Source organism: Ovis canadensis, chromosome 7 (genome assembly GCF_042477335.2).
Source record: "Ovis canadensis isolate MfBH-ARS-UI-01 breed Bighorn chromosome 7, ARS-UI_OviCan_v2, whole genome shotgun sequence".
Lineage (NCBI taxonomy): Eukaryota > Metazoa > Chordata > Mammalia > Artiodactyla > Bovidae > Ovis > Ovis canadensis.
Window position 1 is genome coordinate 99112841 of NC_091251.1, and position 16580 is coordinate 99129420.

Consider the following 16580-nt stretch of genomic DNA (forward strand, 5'->3'; position numbering starts at 1 on the left):
AGTCTTCCATAAGTGAATGGATGAACATATTGATTTATATTGATTTAAATAAACTTGGGGGCTTTCCTGGTAGTTCAGTGGTAAAGAATCCGCCTGTCAATGCAAGAGATATGGGTTCGATTCCTGGTCCGGTAAGATCCCACATGCTGTAGAGCAACCAAGCAGGTGAGCCACAACCACTGAACCTGTGGTCCAGAGCGTGGGAACTGCAACTACTGAAGCCCGCACGCTCTAGAGCCCGTGCTCTGCAATGAGAGAAGCCACTGTGACGAGAAGCCCGCACACTACAGCCAGAGAGCAGCCCCTGCTTGCTGCAGCTAGAGAAAAGCCACACAGCAACAAGACCCAGCACAGCCATAAATGTGCGCTTGGCTGCTCAGTCGTGTCCGACTCTGTGCGGCCCCATGGACTCCTCTGTCTGTGGGATTCTCCGGGCAACAGTGGAGTGGGTTGCCATGTCCTCCTCCAGGGAACCTTCCCAACCCAGGGATCGAACCCAGGTCTCCTACATTGAAGGCAGACTCTTTACCATCTGAGCCACAAGGGAAGCCCTACAGCCATAAATAAACAAAATTATGAAAAAAAAAATCACCTTAGTACTCTCTTTCACTAGCGGTGCAATATCTAAATCCAAGACCAGGACAACAGCTCCATCTCCCTCTCAGCTGGAAGTCCTCTGGGGCTATGCAAAGGAGGCACTAGGTGTGTGGTAACTATTGCTGTCACATTAATTCCAAGAACTGTACATAGCTGGCTTGGCAGAAAAATCTCAAACGCAATCACAATGACACTTTCAAAAGAGACAAAGTAAGCCCAGGCCAAGAAAATGAATTCAAATTCCTTTTATGCTCAACACTTAAACCACAGCATCTTTCATACACCACATCAATAACTTCTGAGAGAAAAAAGGTTTTCTCACCTCTTCCTTTTAGAAACAACTTTAAAAATTATTTCGCAGCTGAAAAAACTAAAGTAACATCCGGAGAGGTTATGTAAATCAAGTGGAAGAACCAGGATCTGAACTGATTCTTCTGGTTTCAGACTGTATTTTTAACCACTCACTGATCTACTCTAGTTTCTATATTAATAGGACTGACTGAAAGGAAATATTAGGAACAAAACACCTAGGAATAAACCTACGTAAGGAGGCAGAAGACCTGTACTCCAAGATGCTGATGAAAGAAATCGATGACAGATGGAAAGATATACCATGTTCTTGGATTAGAAAAATCAATATTGTCAAAATGACCATACTATGTAGGAAGTCTACAGATTCAACCTATCAAACTACCAAAGGGCATTTTTTGCAGATATAGAACAAAATATCTTAAAATTTGTACAGAGACATAAAAGACCTCTGAACAGCTAAAGCAATCCTGAAAAAGAAAAATGAACCTGGAATCAGGCTCCTTGACTTCAAACTATATTATAAAGCTACAGTAATCAAAACAGTATGGTACTGGCACAAAGACAAACATCGATCAATGGAACAAGATGGAAAGACTAGAAATAGAGCCACACACCTATGGTCAATTGATCTGTAAAAAGGAGGCAAGAATATAGAATGGAGGAAAGACAATCTCTTCAATAAGTGGTGCTGGGAAAACTGAACAGCTCCATGTAAAAGCAATACTTTCTAACACTATACACAAAAATAAACTCAAAATGGGTTAAAGATCTAAATACAAGCCTGGATATCGTAAAATTCTTAGAGGAAAACATAAACAGAACTCTCTCTGACATAAATCACAGCGGCATCTTTTTGGATCCATCTCCTAGAGTAATAGAAATAAAAACAAAAATTAACAAATGAGACCTAATTAAACTTAAAAGCTTGTACACTTGAAACAGTATGTACAACTAAATCACTTTGCTGTGTACTTGAAACTAACACAACATTGTAAATCAACTATACTCCAAGATAATCTTTTTTTTTTAAAGAAACATTAGGTAACAGGAATGTAAGAGGAGAACAGAATAACCATGTTTAATTACAAGTTACTGCTGGTCCCTGCCAGCCCACCCCCCGGAGACTCACTTGCCTCCTAGCGATCTGTCACTGACTCACACTGCCTCCAATACCCCAGCCCAAGGGGCCTACACCATATCACCTCGACTGGCTCTGCTCTCAGGAACAGACATGGTACCTAGAGACTTCCTCTCATCCTGCATGCTTTCCAATTTCCATCGTAAGATTTCTGTCATCCACCACCTTCCAAAGGGGGGCATTGTACAAAATTTTGGTCAACTATTGCCAGTGTTTCTCAATAAGACTGCTATTAGCATTTGGGGCATGATAATTCTTGGTTGTCAAGGCTGTCCAGTGCCTTGAAGAATATTCAGAACCACTGGTCTCTTGGCAATAAATGCCAACAGCACCTCTCCATAGGCCAGTCTATGACAATCAAAAATGCCCCTCAGTTCAGTTCAGTTCAGTTGCTCAGTCATGGCCAACTCTTTGTGACCTCATAGACTGCAGCACACCAGGCCGTCCTGTCCATCACCAACTCCTAGAGTTTACTCAAACTCATGTCCATCCAACCATTTCATCCTCTGTTGTCCCCTTCTCCTCTTGCCCTCAATCTTTCCCAGCATCAGGATCTTTTCTAGTGAGTCAGTTCTTCGCATCAGGTGGCCAAAGTATTGGAGTTTCAGCTTCAACATCAGTCCTTCCAATGAACATTCAGGACTGATTTCCTTGAGGATGGACTTCATTATGTGTTGTTATTCATAAGCACCATCTGTATCCTAGCAGAACTCATCTGATTTTTGTTCTCGCCAAAATTACGGAGTAAATTCTAATAACCTTAGAAAGAAACTGTCCACCCAAACTGCTAAAAAGGCAATCAATATCTTCTTTTTCTTCCCTCCCTTAAATGACTCTCTCTGTTCACTGATTTTTAGGTGGGTCAAACTAGTCAAACTCCTCTAATCTTTTGGTGCCATGCATATACTACACTAAAAATAACACTAATAAAATTATTATTTGTATATGTGTATGCTGCTGCTAAGTCGCTTCAGTCGTGGCCAACTCTGTGCGACCCCATAGATGGCAGCCCAGCAGGCTCCCCTGTCCCTGGGATTCTCCACACAAGAACGCTGGAATGGATTGCCATGTCCTTCTCCAATGCATGAAAGTGAAAAGTGAAAGTGAAGTTGCTCAGTCGTGTCTGACTCTTAGCAACCCCATGGACTACAGCCTACCAGGCTCCTCTGTCCATGGGATTTTTCAGGCAAGAGTACTGGAGTGGGTTGCTATTGCCTTCTCCAGTATATATGTATACTATTTGTATATATGTATATATGTGGTATTAAGTTGCTCAGTCGTGTCCGATGCTTTTAACCTCAAGGACTGTAGCCCATCAGGCTCCTCTCTCTATGGGATTTCCCAGGCAAGAATAGTGGACTGGGTTGCCATTTCCTCCTCCAAGGGATCTTCTTGACCCAGAACCCAGGGCTCCCGTACTGTAGGCAGACTCTTTACCATCTGAGCCACCAGGGAAGCATTATATGTATATGTGCTGCTGCTAAGTCGCTTCAGTCGTGTCCGACTCTGTGCGACCCAACAGACGGCAACGCACCGGGCTCCCCCATCCCTGGGATTCTCCAGGCAAGAACACTGGAGTGGGTTGCCATTTCCTTCTCCAATGCATGAAAAGTAAAAGTGAAGTTGCTCAGTCGTGTCCGACTCTCAGCAACCCCATGCACTGCAGCCCACCACGCTCCTCCGTCCACTGGATTTTCCAGGCAAGAGTACTATATGTATGTCCATGTAAAAGAATGTAGCCTATATGCCAAATAACTGACACTGGTTATTCCGGTTTATTTTATGTGATATATGTTTGAGTTTTTGAAAATGAGCAGGTATTGCTTCTATAAACAAAATGAGAATGAACGAGTAGGCGGATACATTTAAATGTAGTATTAAAGGGATTTCCCTGGCAGTCCAGTGGTTAGGACTCAGCATTTTCACTGCTGTGGGCCTGGGTGTAATCCGTTGTTGGGGAACTATTAATAAGATCCTGTAAGCCATGCAATGCAGTCAAAACAAAAAAAGGTGGTATTAAAAATTCCACATTTAGGATCCTTAACAGACTGATCCCCAAATTCCATATACTTATGCAGCAAGATGACTCAAACAAAACATATAGGAAAGAATTTCAAAATCAGAACTTAAATCAGAACAGGAAAACACATCTTATCTGTGCAAACAAACATGAGCTCCACATTCGGAGCTTTCCCTGTTAGTCTCCTGCTTTCCTTAACGAGAATCACATAACAAAGTTCCCAGTTCGTTCCTGGCTGTTACTGATGATCTACTTTCTGGCAAATTGACGAGGATAGAAACATCATGTGTGGGGCCAACTGAAAGTCAATTAGTGAGCAGAAACTAAAATACAAAGGTAACTGAACCTTATGTTGTAAAACTGTCAACATTCCAAGGAAATCAGACTTTAGAGTCCAAAGTTGGGTGTTCACTGCCAAGCCCAATATGGAGGGGGGAAAAGCTGACAAGGTTAGACAAGCATTTATTCACTTATTTACTTCTCCTGAAGCTGAGAAACATTAAAGGCAAATTTTAGTATTAAGGAGAGAGAGAGGGGAATGGGTGGGAGGGATAAAATTTTTTAGTATTCAAAAAGAGTGGATTAATTAACTGAGGATACTGTGCTGGCTAATCTTACGTGTGACTCTGGGCTCCATGGGCCTCAGATGTTTAATCAAACATTATTCTGTTTGTGTCTATGATGGTGTTTTGAATGAGAGTAACATTTAAGTTGGCTGACTGCCCTGTGTGTGTGGGCCACAATCAATCAACTGAAAGCCTAAACAGGACAAAGTAGGACCTGCCAGCCTGCTAAGGTGGGATGTTATTATTTTTCCTGCCTTCATATTTGAACTAAAGCGCCAGCTCTTCCCGGATCTTGAGACTGACGGCATTTGGACTAAATCATCTGGGTCTCCAGCTTGCTTGCTATAAACCTGGAGTCTTTCAGTCCCTGTAACTGAGCCAATTCTTCCTCTTTCTTTTCCTCTTTCCCTCTAACCTCCCTATAAAAATACTGCACGGGAAAAGCTCAGCAGATGTTTTATGATGATGACAGTGGCATGGATGTCTTAGACAGCTTGGAATCTCTCCAAGAGACAACAATCTATTCATTTGACCAAGTTATTCCAGGTGCTGTGGGACTTAGATGATACTTAATAGAACATTTCCTTGAATAATGGCCATACTTTTACTTAGAAGTTAAAAATAACTTCTGACTGCTGTTAGAGCCACTTATCTTCTACTCTCTTTTCTACTACGCTCCACAAACAGCTGCAACCCCCAGTTCTACCATTTGAAGTACAAGCACAGAACTGGAAAGAATATTAACCCATATAATTACTGTACTTCACTTAAAAGGTTTTGGTTATAAACAAGAGATAAGAACCACTTCTCATGTTGACCAAGCACTTTTACCCTTTGTGTGTGCTCAGTCATGTCCAATTCTTTGCAACCCCAATGGACTGTAGCCCGCCGGGCGCCTCTGTCCATGGGATTTCCCAGGCAAGAATACTGGAGTGGGTTTCCATTTCCTCCTCCAGGGGATCTTCCCAACCCAGTGATCAAACCTGAGTCTCTTGTGTCTCTTGCACTGGCAGGAAGATTCTTTAGCACTTTTAACCTTTGTCAACTGCAAAGACAAACAGCTCTCTAGGTCTCTGGGAATAGAGCACCTGTCACTGAAGAGGTGTGGCTCAGACAAAAACTGAATGGTAGACATTACTCAAAATCACATATAGCAGCAAATTACTTTATAATAAAAAAGTCTTGTAACCATGCTCTCTATATAGCCCCATAAGAGCAGGGCTTGCTAAACAATTAAAAATTGAACAAGCAGAAGGTGTAGTGAAATCCCTCCAGTCTTGGTGCTGTGCTGTGGAGCAGAGACCTGAGTCTGTAAACCCCGAAGTGAAGATCTGCCTACCCAAGGCCGCTGCTGTATGGAGACCCCTGGGTAAGCTACTGTCACCAGGTCTGACCAGGAGGCAAAACCTTCAACTGAAGATTTGACGGGTAAGAGGGAAGGAGAATATATTACACTCAAGGTCACTGGACAGGAGAGCAGTGAGATTCACTTCCAAGTGAAAATGACGACACATTTCAAGAAACTCAAAGAATCACACTGTCAAAGACCGTGAATTCATCCAGGTTTCTCTCTGAAGGTCAGGAAATTGCTGGTAATCACACTTCAAAAGAACTGGGAATGGAGGAAGAAGATGTGATTAAAGTTTTTCAGGAACAAAGAGGGTCATTCAACAGTTTACATTCTTGTTTTTTTTCTTTTCCTTAATCCTTAAAAAAAATAGCTCTTTTGTAACGTGGTGTTCAAAACAGAATTAAAAACTGGTACCTCATCTCTTAAAAAAACCTTACAACTTGGATTCTTGTGCCCATGATTCACTATTGTCTGTTTTCTTGTGCTGAATTTTGGTGATCCAACCTCAGCCCTCGTCGTATCGCCCTTTGTTTTAAAAATAACATGGGTGCACAAAGAGGCCACCTTTTCCAGGACTGCCTATTTGTGATAAATAAGATCCATTAATGTCAGTGGTTCTAATGACTTTCCAGTTCTTAGGCATATGATCGCTTCACTCCTAGACTAGGATTTTCAGTGGGAGATCGAAGTTTTTCTGAGAACAGAACTATGAAAAATGACCTTTCCTTAGCTTGAAGCTAATTTTAAAATCTGAGGGTCAGGACCAAAAGAAGAGGCGTGTCAGGTTGGAGCCACGGTGACAGAGGCGGTGAGAACAATGATTAACTCCAAATATGGCTTCACGGAAGAGGAAGCGTTTTAAGATGAAAGAAGAACCTTGTTAGAAGATCCCAGAAAAGTTCTAGTTTTCATTAGTAGTTAAAGTTATTCACGTAGACGTGATTAAAACAGAACACTGCTCTTTTTGCTACTTTTTGGCCTGGGATAGTGGTTTTAAACAGACACTGTCTGTATCAGCTTCATTAAAATAAATGAAATATTTGCTTAAAAAACTTGAATAAGTAAAGGTAAAAATGGGGGAGGAACCTTTCCTACAAGTCGTAGCAAATATTTTGTACTTGTTAAAATTTTGATATAGACTTCCCTGGTGGCTCAGACAGTAAAATGTCTGCCTACAATTATTATAATTTTTGCTTAATTTATGAATCTTATAAATGTATAGATACTTAAGTTGATTTTCATGTCAACAGAAATATATTGATATTATTAAGGTTAAACCATGAAGGAACTTCTATTTTATTATAATATATATATATATATATTCACATTTAGATGATACCATAGTATGTGAATTGGGCAGAATAGGGATTCATTCTTAACCAGCTCATCAAGCTTTTTTTGTTGAAGAAGCAGTCTCTTCTTGACTCATCTTTCTTAATCACTAGTGATCACCCTTTGATCAGCTCTAAAGTGGGTGGGGGCAGGGAGGCAGCAGATAACACTTTCAACTCTCATCACAGCACTTTCTAGATCAATAAATGATGTACTTGTCACAAGTATCCAGACAAGATGCCTCGTGAAAATTGGCATCTCATGGCCTCCTAGAAAGGAGAGCAAGAGGGACAAAAGAATGCCAGCAAAGACACAAGTCAACTGACCTTTAAGGTCATCAGTTCTTTAACTTTTACATGAACACCTGCAGAGATGTAGGTGAAAAATTAGCATCACTATACCTAAAAATATCTCAAAATACCAAAAGGGACTAGAGAAAGAAGGATGAAATGTACTATTAAAAAATGTTACCTAAAACAAAAGTAAAAGAAACATTAGCCAAAAGGCAGGGCAGACTGATTTTAATAACACTTAAGCCCCAGTTAAAGTGCACCAGGAAATCTTCCCATTGGGCTCTTAAGAGACCAAGGGAATAGAAAAATAAATATAGTGAACAGTCTTGTAAAATGGATACTTATAAAGGACTCTCAGGAAGCAAGAATTCAGTAACTTTGGAACACTGAAGCAAAATGAGTTTACCATGCCCCTGTTTTGCTAGACTGTTGACAAATATCAAAGTGCTCAACCTGGGCGACTATCAAATTAATGAACGTCAAAGCAGACGGCTTGCCTCTCCCTAGCCTAGGGATGCTGTTCTAAAGCAGGCCTTCAGCTCTTCAGCTCCCTACAAGAGTGCATGTATATGTGTGAGTGCGCTCAGTCGTGTCCGCCTCTTTGCGACCTCATGCATCTAAGTATTTCAATCTACTACCTGTTAACGACACTATTTCTATTTCTTTTCTCAGCAACTACAGGCACCATAGGTAGATTTCTTTCACGAGCATGGTTTATTACCCTCTTCCTGCTGCTGCTACTGCTGGTGCTGCTAAGTCGCTTCAGTCGTGTCCGACTCTGTGCGACCCCATGGACAGCAGCCCACCAGGCTCCCCCGTCCCTGGGATTCTCCAGGCAAGAACACTGGAGTGGGCTGCCATGTCCTTCTCCAATGCATGAAAGTGAAAAGTTAAAGTGAAGTCGCTCAGTCGTGTCCGACTCTGTGCGACCCCATGGACTGCAGCCTACCAGGCTCCGCCGTCCATGGGATTTTCCAGGCAAGAGTACTGGAGTGGGGTGCCATTGCCTTCTCCGCACCCTCTCCCTAGCAGCAGCTTAATCCTTTAATCGGTTTCAATGCCCCAAACTAGGATTTCCTGAGGACTGCTGCAGGATGTGCAACAGGCAGCAGGGCCAAGGCTTTAAGTTGTTGATTCAATATAATCAAGAATTTAAAAGAACGGTTAGAAACAGAGGGCCCTAAACAAAAGGAAGAAAAGAGGCCAAGTGCCTCAGAAATTGAGGAACTGAGGTTTAAAGGGTGCCAGTCCATAACTAGGACAGAAAGGCTTAATTTGTCCAAAGACTGTCCCACTGTCCTCCTTTGGTACTGGAATGTATCATGGCTACTTTTAGACAGAAATGAAGCAATGAGGAAATATGACTACTGTGGTCAAGCACCCATGGGCAGGTGAAGGGGGTTAGCAAATAAAGCGAGGCTTGGAATTAAACTAGAGTTTCAGAGGCAGAAGGCAAGGCAATGAGCAAATACTGAACATTTAGGGGAAAAAAAGAGTATATTGTGGGCAAGGCTTTTGTAGGTTAGGTACAAAAGAATTTGAGATTCTGAATTAATAGGCTATAAAAATATAAGTAGCATTAAAACAAAAAAATTCCAGCCAGCCTGTAGAGGCCTGATGATAGGCCCCTGACCTCTTCGTTGTTTCTTCTCCCTCCCCTAACTGGTTCTAATTTCACCCTTGCTGCTGATTCATTCAGCAAGGACCATCAGTTCTTTGGAAGGAAGCATCAGTGCATTCAGTTCCAAACCCAATGAAGACAGACAACTTAGCATCAACATCAAACTCCTGTTCCACACACCAATATTTCTCTTATTTTTCTTTTTAAAAGAAAACAGATCAAATATCCTGTCCTCCAACTTCCTTTTCTTTCCCCAATCACCACCAATCAGTAGAGTTGCTTTTGGTTCTCACTGATGTAAGTCAGCTCAAGAAAAAAGGACAGAGAAAAAGACAACTCTCAGATCTCTTAGCAGTTAGTCTGCATTATTAACTTAGGTTTTCTTTAAAATGCATGGTCTTGTCCACCAAGACGCATGGTTTGGTGGAGTGGACTCGAATCCTCGTTTTTTTCAGCGTGCTCTCACTGTTTTAATTAATTAACTAATTTTGGGTTGTGCTGGGTCTTCGCGGCTGTGCGGCTTTTCTCCAGTGGCAGTGAGTGCGGGCTTCTCACTGCTGTGGCTTTTCTTATTGCAGAATAAGGGTCTTAGACACTCAGGTTTCAGTAGTTGTGGCTCACAGGCTCTAGAGCAAGGGCCCAGTAGCTGTGGCGCACGGGCTTAGCTGCCCCACGGCACATGGAATCTTCCCAGACCAGAGATCAGACCGGCGTCCCCTGTGTCAGCAGACAGACTCATCCCCTGTACCACCAGGGATGTCCTCGAATCCTCATTTTCAACAAACTCTACAGCAGTGGTGCCACACATTAGAATCCTTTGAGATGCTTTTAAATAAAAACTTATAAGAGCCTCACCCCCAAATGTTCACTAGGTCTGCAAAGGGGCCGTGGTAATTAGGTATTAGGCATTATTACTAATTACGACTACTGTGTGTGAGCAAGGTTAGAAACCACCATACTAAAAGTGACTTTGATGCAGGTGGTCCACAGACAAAGTCTGAAACAGTTAAAAAGAATACACTTTAATGAGGTCCTTCTGAAACTCATTCCACTGTCAAAGTAGATGGTAGGCAGATACAAGTATTTAGATCATTTATTTTTTCCTAAACCACCGGTGACAATTTAAAAAAAAACAAAACAATTCCTCTTCAAAAAGCTCTCAAATCTTAAGGAAAGCCTTAAGAAGAATATCTGGTTCTTAACTGAGAAGAGTCCATCTGTCTTGTCACTTATTTATACATATTAAGTATAACAGACTATAATAAAGTTGATGAAAATCTAGGATAAAGTCTCCTGGACAAAGCCCTCAAAAACAATTCTGGGGGGAAAAAAAGCAGTTCCAACCGTATTAAGGTTGAGAAAGTTATTCTTCTTCAACAAAGACAACAGAGACTAGGCTATAAAGTTGCCAAATTATAAGTGATGAGAAGAAATGGTCATTCATCTCAACTAAATAGTAACTGAACAAATCAAATCACGGAAAAATCTTTTAAATGAATTTTATTATGAAATAAATCTAAAGTAGTTCATCTACTTCAATCTTAAAATAATAATAAGACTCACAGTATTTTTTAATTAAGAGTTTAGTTCCCAGGCTTTCCTGGTGTCTCAGAGGTAAAGAATCTGCCTGCCAACACAAAGGACATGGGTTCGATCCCTGATCTGGGAAGATCCCACATGCCAAGGAGCAATGAAGCCCGTGTGCCACAACTATGGGGCCTGTGCTCCAGAGCCTGGGAAGCACAACTGCTGAGCCCTCGTGCCCCAGAGCCCAAGCTCCACTAGAGAAGCCTCTGCAAGAAGCAGCCCATGCACCTCAAAGAAGAGTCGCCCCTGCTCACTGCAACTAGATAAAGCCCATGCAGCAATGAAGATCCAGTGTAGCCAAAAATAAAAAATAAATCAAGAAATAAAACTACTTAAAAAAAATTCAGTTCCCTTATATCATCTTGGCACATCTCCAAAATAGTTCAAGGCTCTTTTCCTGTCCAAGGGGAAGGAAACCCCATCCTCAAACTCCTTATTTATGCTGTGCATTAATAACAATATTCTACTAAATGAACAAGTCTACATTTGTTCAGAGATTAGCTTCCAGCCTGTTGCTGCCTGTGGACTTCTTAATAGCTAGCTTCAAACAAACTCTGATACAAGGAGACCACTTGTGTGGCAAGAAATTTTTATTAGTACTTGGATTTGGGAAAAAAGAAATGGGAGTGGAAGAAGAAATGGACAAACCATGCTACAGAAGCTCCTGAGGATTCAGGATGGATTTCTGAAGCAGAGGGAGGTTAAAGGGGTTACTGATCCATGGGGAGGAAAGAGGTAGCAGGCTTTCATTTGTAGTGGTGACTATAACTAAACAGCAGTTTTTTTTTTTTTAATTTGCAGACCAGAAAAAAGAAAATTAAAAATACGTTACAAAATAGTAGTCTATTTTAATAAGATGTTAAATATCACTTAAGGAACTTCAGAAGCAGAAGTGGATGGAGTTCAGGAAAGCCATATTCTATTCAGATATTAAGAAAACCTGTCCTGTGTGTGAGCTCAAATTCCTCTACCTATAAAGTGGTTATGCTGCTTGCTAATTTCAGAAGGCTTAAGCCATGAATTAAAAATGTTTTTTGCAAGATAATAGCCTACTTTACAGAAGGAAAATCTTTCTTTGATTGCTGGTTATTTTTCTAAAGTAATATATTCCATAGGAAAAATCCACGTGGCTAGAAAGATTAGTAAGAAATAGAAAATCAGTAAGATCTGAATTTGCTTCGAATAGTTAGCTGGACTTAAGGAAGTTCATGGATTTTCTTTGGTGGGGTGGTGAGGGAGGAGAAGGAAGGAGGAAAACGAAGAAAGGGGGAAGCTGAACTGAGAGGAATTTATTTGTGGCTCTGAAACCAGTCCCCAGAATCCCACCCCTGCTGCTAGACTGTGAGCATCCTCAAAGGCGAGGATCATGCACTGTTTACTCTGCACCCTCAACAGCACAGCCACCACAGGGTACAGGGTAAATGCTTGAGAAACGTTTGATAAATGAAGAATTAAATATTTCTTAACATTGTTCTAGGCAATAAGTTACAAGTAAAAGGATCTAATCTAACTCTCAGTATTAGATACACTGCTAAACTGTACTGTGGCTAAGAATAAAAGCCGATATGTAATAATATAGAAAAAAAAGTAGAACTCAAGCACTCCTAGCCTCAGAAAGCACAGGAAATCAGAAAGAAAGGACCCAGGCTCAACCAAAGGAGAAGCCTGCCTGCCAAACATAACCAGTGGGTGTCGGAAGACATCTTTATGACCACTCCCTCCCCCTCAAAGACTGTTTTCTTTAACAGTCCTGCCCCCTCAGTGTGGGGGCCCAGGAAGGCTTTTTGAAAAAAAAAAAAAAAAAACCTTCTCAGTTCTAAGTTAGCTTTGGACAGTTCCTGGGATTCTCAACGTGATCGTTTAACACCTCATTAAGAAGTCTATTATAGGAATTAATCCAAATGAGCCGAACCCAATTTTAATTAAACCTCAATCTGCCCAATGGGCTCTCAGTTCCCCTTAATACTAAGAAGTACAAAACGTAGTTTCTACAAAGAAAGTTACTTCTGTCATATTACAATCTATCAGTAAGATGCACCTAACCAGCTTATTTCGTTCCATAATTTTGCCATTCTGGCTTTAAAATTCAGCTATCCCTTGTGGCTCAGCTGGTAAAGAATCCGCCTGCAATGTGGGAGACCTGGGTTCGATCCCTGGGTTGGGAAGATTCCTTGGAGAAGGGAAAGGCTACCCACTCCGGTATTCTAGCCTGGAGAATTCCAGGGACTGTACAGTTCATGGGGTCGCAAAGAGTCGGACACGACTGAGCGACTTCACTTTCACACTTTCATACAACTTACTCTAAGAACCTATCCATCCATTTTCTAATATTTCTGGATCATGTGCGCATTCATTTGTTCAGCAAGTTTATCAAAAAGCTACTAGATTTCAGACACTAAGCTAGGTGCTATGCTTGTTACAGACTATGTCTTTGGACATCAAAACACATGAAAGCCCAGCTCTGGAAAATGGAAAAGCACAGTTTTAGTTGCTTTGGCCAGACATTTTGCCTTGATTCATGAATAGATCTTACAGCTAAATTTCCATTACTGGATGTGGATTAGTGATGTGTGAAGTAAAATCTAGAATTTCAAATGTCTTGTGCAATTTGTCAGAATTTCCTCTATTTTTTTCCTACTCACCAGCCTGTTCTAACTTCACATGTCCACTCAAGAGTACATGCACAATTCCCCAACCACTGGTACCTTACTGTGGTTCCTAAGGAACACGGCTCTCAGGATCTACTCATCATTCTAGTCATACAGATTGGAGAGGAAATGCGGAAAAAATTGGGAGAAAGAAGAAAGGTATGCTCACAATGCAGGGTAGGGAAAGGATCTCAACTCGCCCTGTATGCTGCCGCTTTTCTGAAGGCTCTACACTACTGTCCCCAAAGAATAACATGTTTTTCCACAAGAAAGATGAAAACATTTATTAATAATCAACCACAGACTACTTGAGTGCATGTTTAAGCCTTACTTTCAACCTCAAGCAGGATTACTTCCATGGAAGTTATTAACGTACTCTGGAATCTAAAACAAAAAGGTTTTAATCATAAAAGTAACATATTCCATCTGGTAAAATAAAATTCATCCCTCCACCCAGTCACCTCCATTCCCATTCGCAGCAAGAAGCTGCAGGTTCTGCTTCAGGGTCTCCTCGTGGCTGGTGTAGAAATGCCGAATGGCATCCTTGCCCCTCTGCTGCTTTTTCTGTCAATCTTGGATGGTGTCTAGGTAAGGCGTCTATCTGGACTCCTCCTTTCCATGTTTTGTCCACCAATCACCACTACTTTTTTATAATATTACTAATTTAAAAATTCTCGTAGTGGCTAGTTATCTTCATAAATGTAAAGACTATCTTTTTGGGGAGGGCATGCTACACAGCTTGTGAGATCTTAGTTCTCCCACCAGGTCACAGGAGTGAAAGCGCCAAGTCCTAAGTGCTGAACCACCAGGGAATCCCCTAAAGACTATTTCTTAATTTCAAAACATGTTATTTGTAAATTTAAGACAGTATCCACTGATTCCACTAAGTACAGTAAAAAGAAACCAATACACTTGTATGCTCCTCACCTTCCTTACCCTCTTTCTGTATCTCCTGCCTTCTGTCGGCTACTTTCATATTGTCAAGGTTCTTGATGCTTCTGATTTATAACCATAGCTAAACTTTCCATGCTTTACCTATAACCGAACCCCAAGATGAGAAACTAATTAAAAGCAGTAATGCTTCACTACACTTCTGTTAATCCAAAGAAGGTTTTCCAAGTGTCAGGCTAAGTGTTTTCTCTTTTTCGACCCCCAACCATTAGTTTTGATTTTATCTTAAGTTGAGAGAGAACAGTTTAACATTTCACAGCTCACAGTATTATCATTATGAAACAACTACTTCAGATCCACTAATTCTGGTTTGGAGGGGAAAAAAAAAAGAGAGAAATCATATTAAGCCAATACACAGTCAAAGAAGGAACAGGAGCACTGTGTGGACATACAGTGCTATAAATCCTACCATCTGACACGGGTCATATCTTCGCTTGGAATGAAATAGAGGCTAAAGGAAAACTGAAGTGTTTAATGGCAAGCAAGCATTTACGTTTAGTCTAATCTGCTTTGGAGTTACCTATCTATAAGTCCTGTTTATAAGATACTTCTCCATCCTAATTTGATTCTTAATGTTCTTCCAATGATTGCTAGTCTCTGTATCTGTATCATTAATGAGCTACAACACTGGCCAGTTACAATGGGACAAATGTTTCCTTCTCTGGCTCTGAAAACTATCTTACAAATGGCTGCTTCTTGCTCAAGCTAACTGTATCATAAAAGTATGAAGATCGATCCCACTAAGAGAAAAGCAGTAACAGCATCACATCAAAGATTATATTAAAATATTAATTTCCCTAAGTCCTATAATTCTAAGAACAGTGGTCAGTATACATGAAGTTTCAATTCAAGAATAATCCTGTTTGAGTGAATGATCTATCTTATCCTCTACTTAGGTGTCTAGATTTCATAAGTTCTCAGAGTTTAAGAATACAAATAATGGGTGAAATCGTAAGTCACTAAGTCTTAAGTTGCCTGTCTTCAAGGCATCAGAGTAATAATCATTTAACCATTTACCAAGTATGTACTGCATGCCTACTATGTGCAAAAGGAGAAGAGGGCAGCAGAGGATGAGAAGGTTAGACAGCATCACCGACTCCATGGACCTGAATCTGAGCAAACTCCTGGAGACGGTGAAGGACAGGGCATGCTGGCACCCTGCAGCCCACGAGGTCACAAAGAGTGGACACGACTTAGCGACTAAACAACAACTATGTGCCAAACATGGTTCTAAACAAAAGGGATAAAGCAAACAAGGTGGCCCTAAACTCCCTGTTTTCATGGAATTTATATTCTATTTGGGGAAGATAGACAACAATTTAGAGAAAATCAAGTCAAAAAATTATTTACTCTAAGATCTTAAAGTAGTTAGTATTTAAGATGCAAAGGAGGGTGCAAGACATACATTCCTGTCCTTAAAGAACTAATAATCTAAAGAGGAAGATGACATATGCATAGAAAAACTACAGTAAAGAGTTAGTCAAATTTCATATGTATAGCTTTGGAATAACTCATATTTTCACACATTATACTATGAAATACTAAGCTATCAATCTATCTGCATCAACTGACCAACAAGCCTTTGGAGTTACTGCCCAAAAGTACTGCCTATTAACTAAAAGTTCATTTTTGGTAAAGTCTCCATCTTTCTACAACAGCATTATTCTAATACCTTACTACATTTCATCCTTGTATTACCAAAAATGTTTGCTGAAGAGAAAAAATATTGTGAATACTATTAAGGTACAGAGGACTCGGAAACTTCATTCAAGACAAAACCAAAAATCTTTAGACATGCTGAATGTGGCAACAATAAACTTCATATACTCATTGGAATTATGCTATTACAAGCATAATTAGCTGTATGTTAAAGAGAAAAAAAATTGAGTAACACAAAATACTTGAGATATACAGTCAAAATTATAATGAAAGAGGGTGCAATTTAGGGGTAGGGAGTGGGAGGCACAAACTGTTGAGAAAGGTAGGCTCAGAATGTGTTGCGCAACACAGCCAATAGAGCCAATATTTAGTAATAACTATAAATGGAAAATAAAATTAAAATTGTATAAAAGATGTAAAAAAATTTAAATAAAAACCTTATTTACCTTTAAAATTTGCAATGCAAAAGCTTAGAGATTTCATTATACGTGTAGTATTTTAGGGC

The 16580-nt window shown here is 40.5% G+C and overlaps 1 protein-coding gene and 1 pseudogene across 1 annotated transcript in view; one reads left to right on the plus strand and one right to left on the minus strand.

The window, feature by feature from the left end:
- SPTLC2 (serine palmitoyltransferase long chain base subunit 2) overlaps window positions 1–16580 on the minus strand; it is a 99898-nt gene that overhangs the window by 23564 nt on the left and 59754 nt on the right. The gene's annotated exons all lie outside the window — the stretch shown is intronic.
- Window positions 785–9813, plus strand: LOC138444027 (small ubiquitin-related modifier 1-like; annotated as a pseudogene).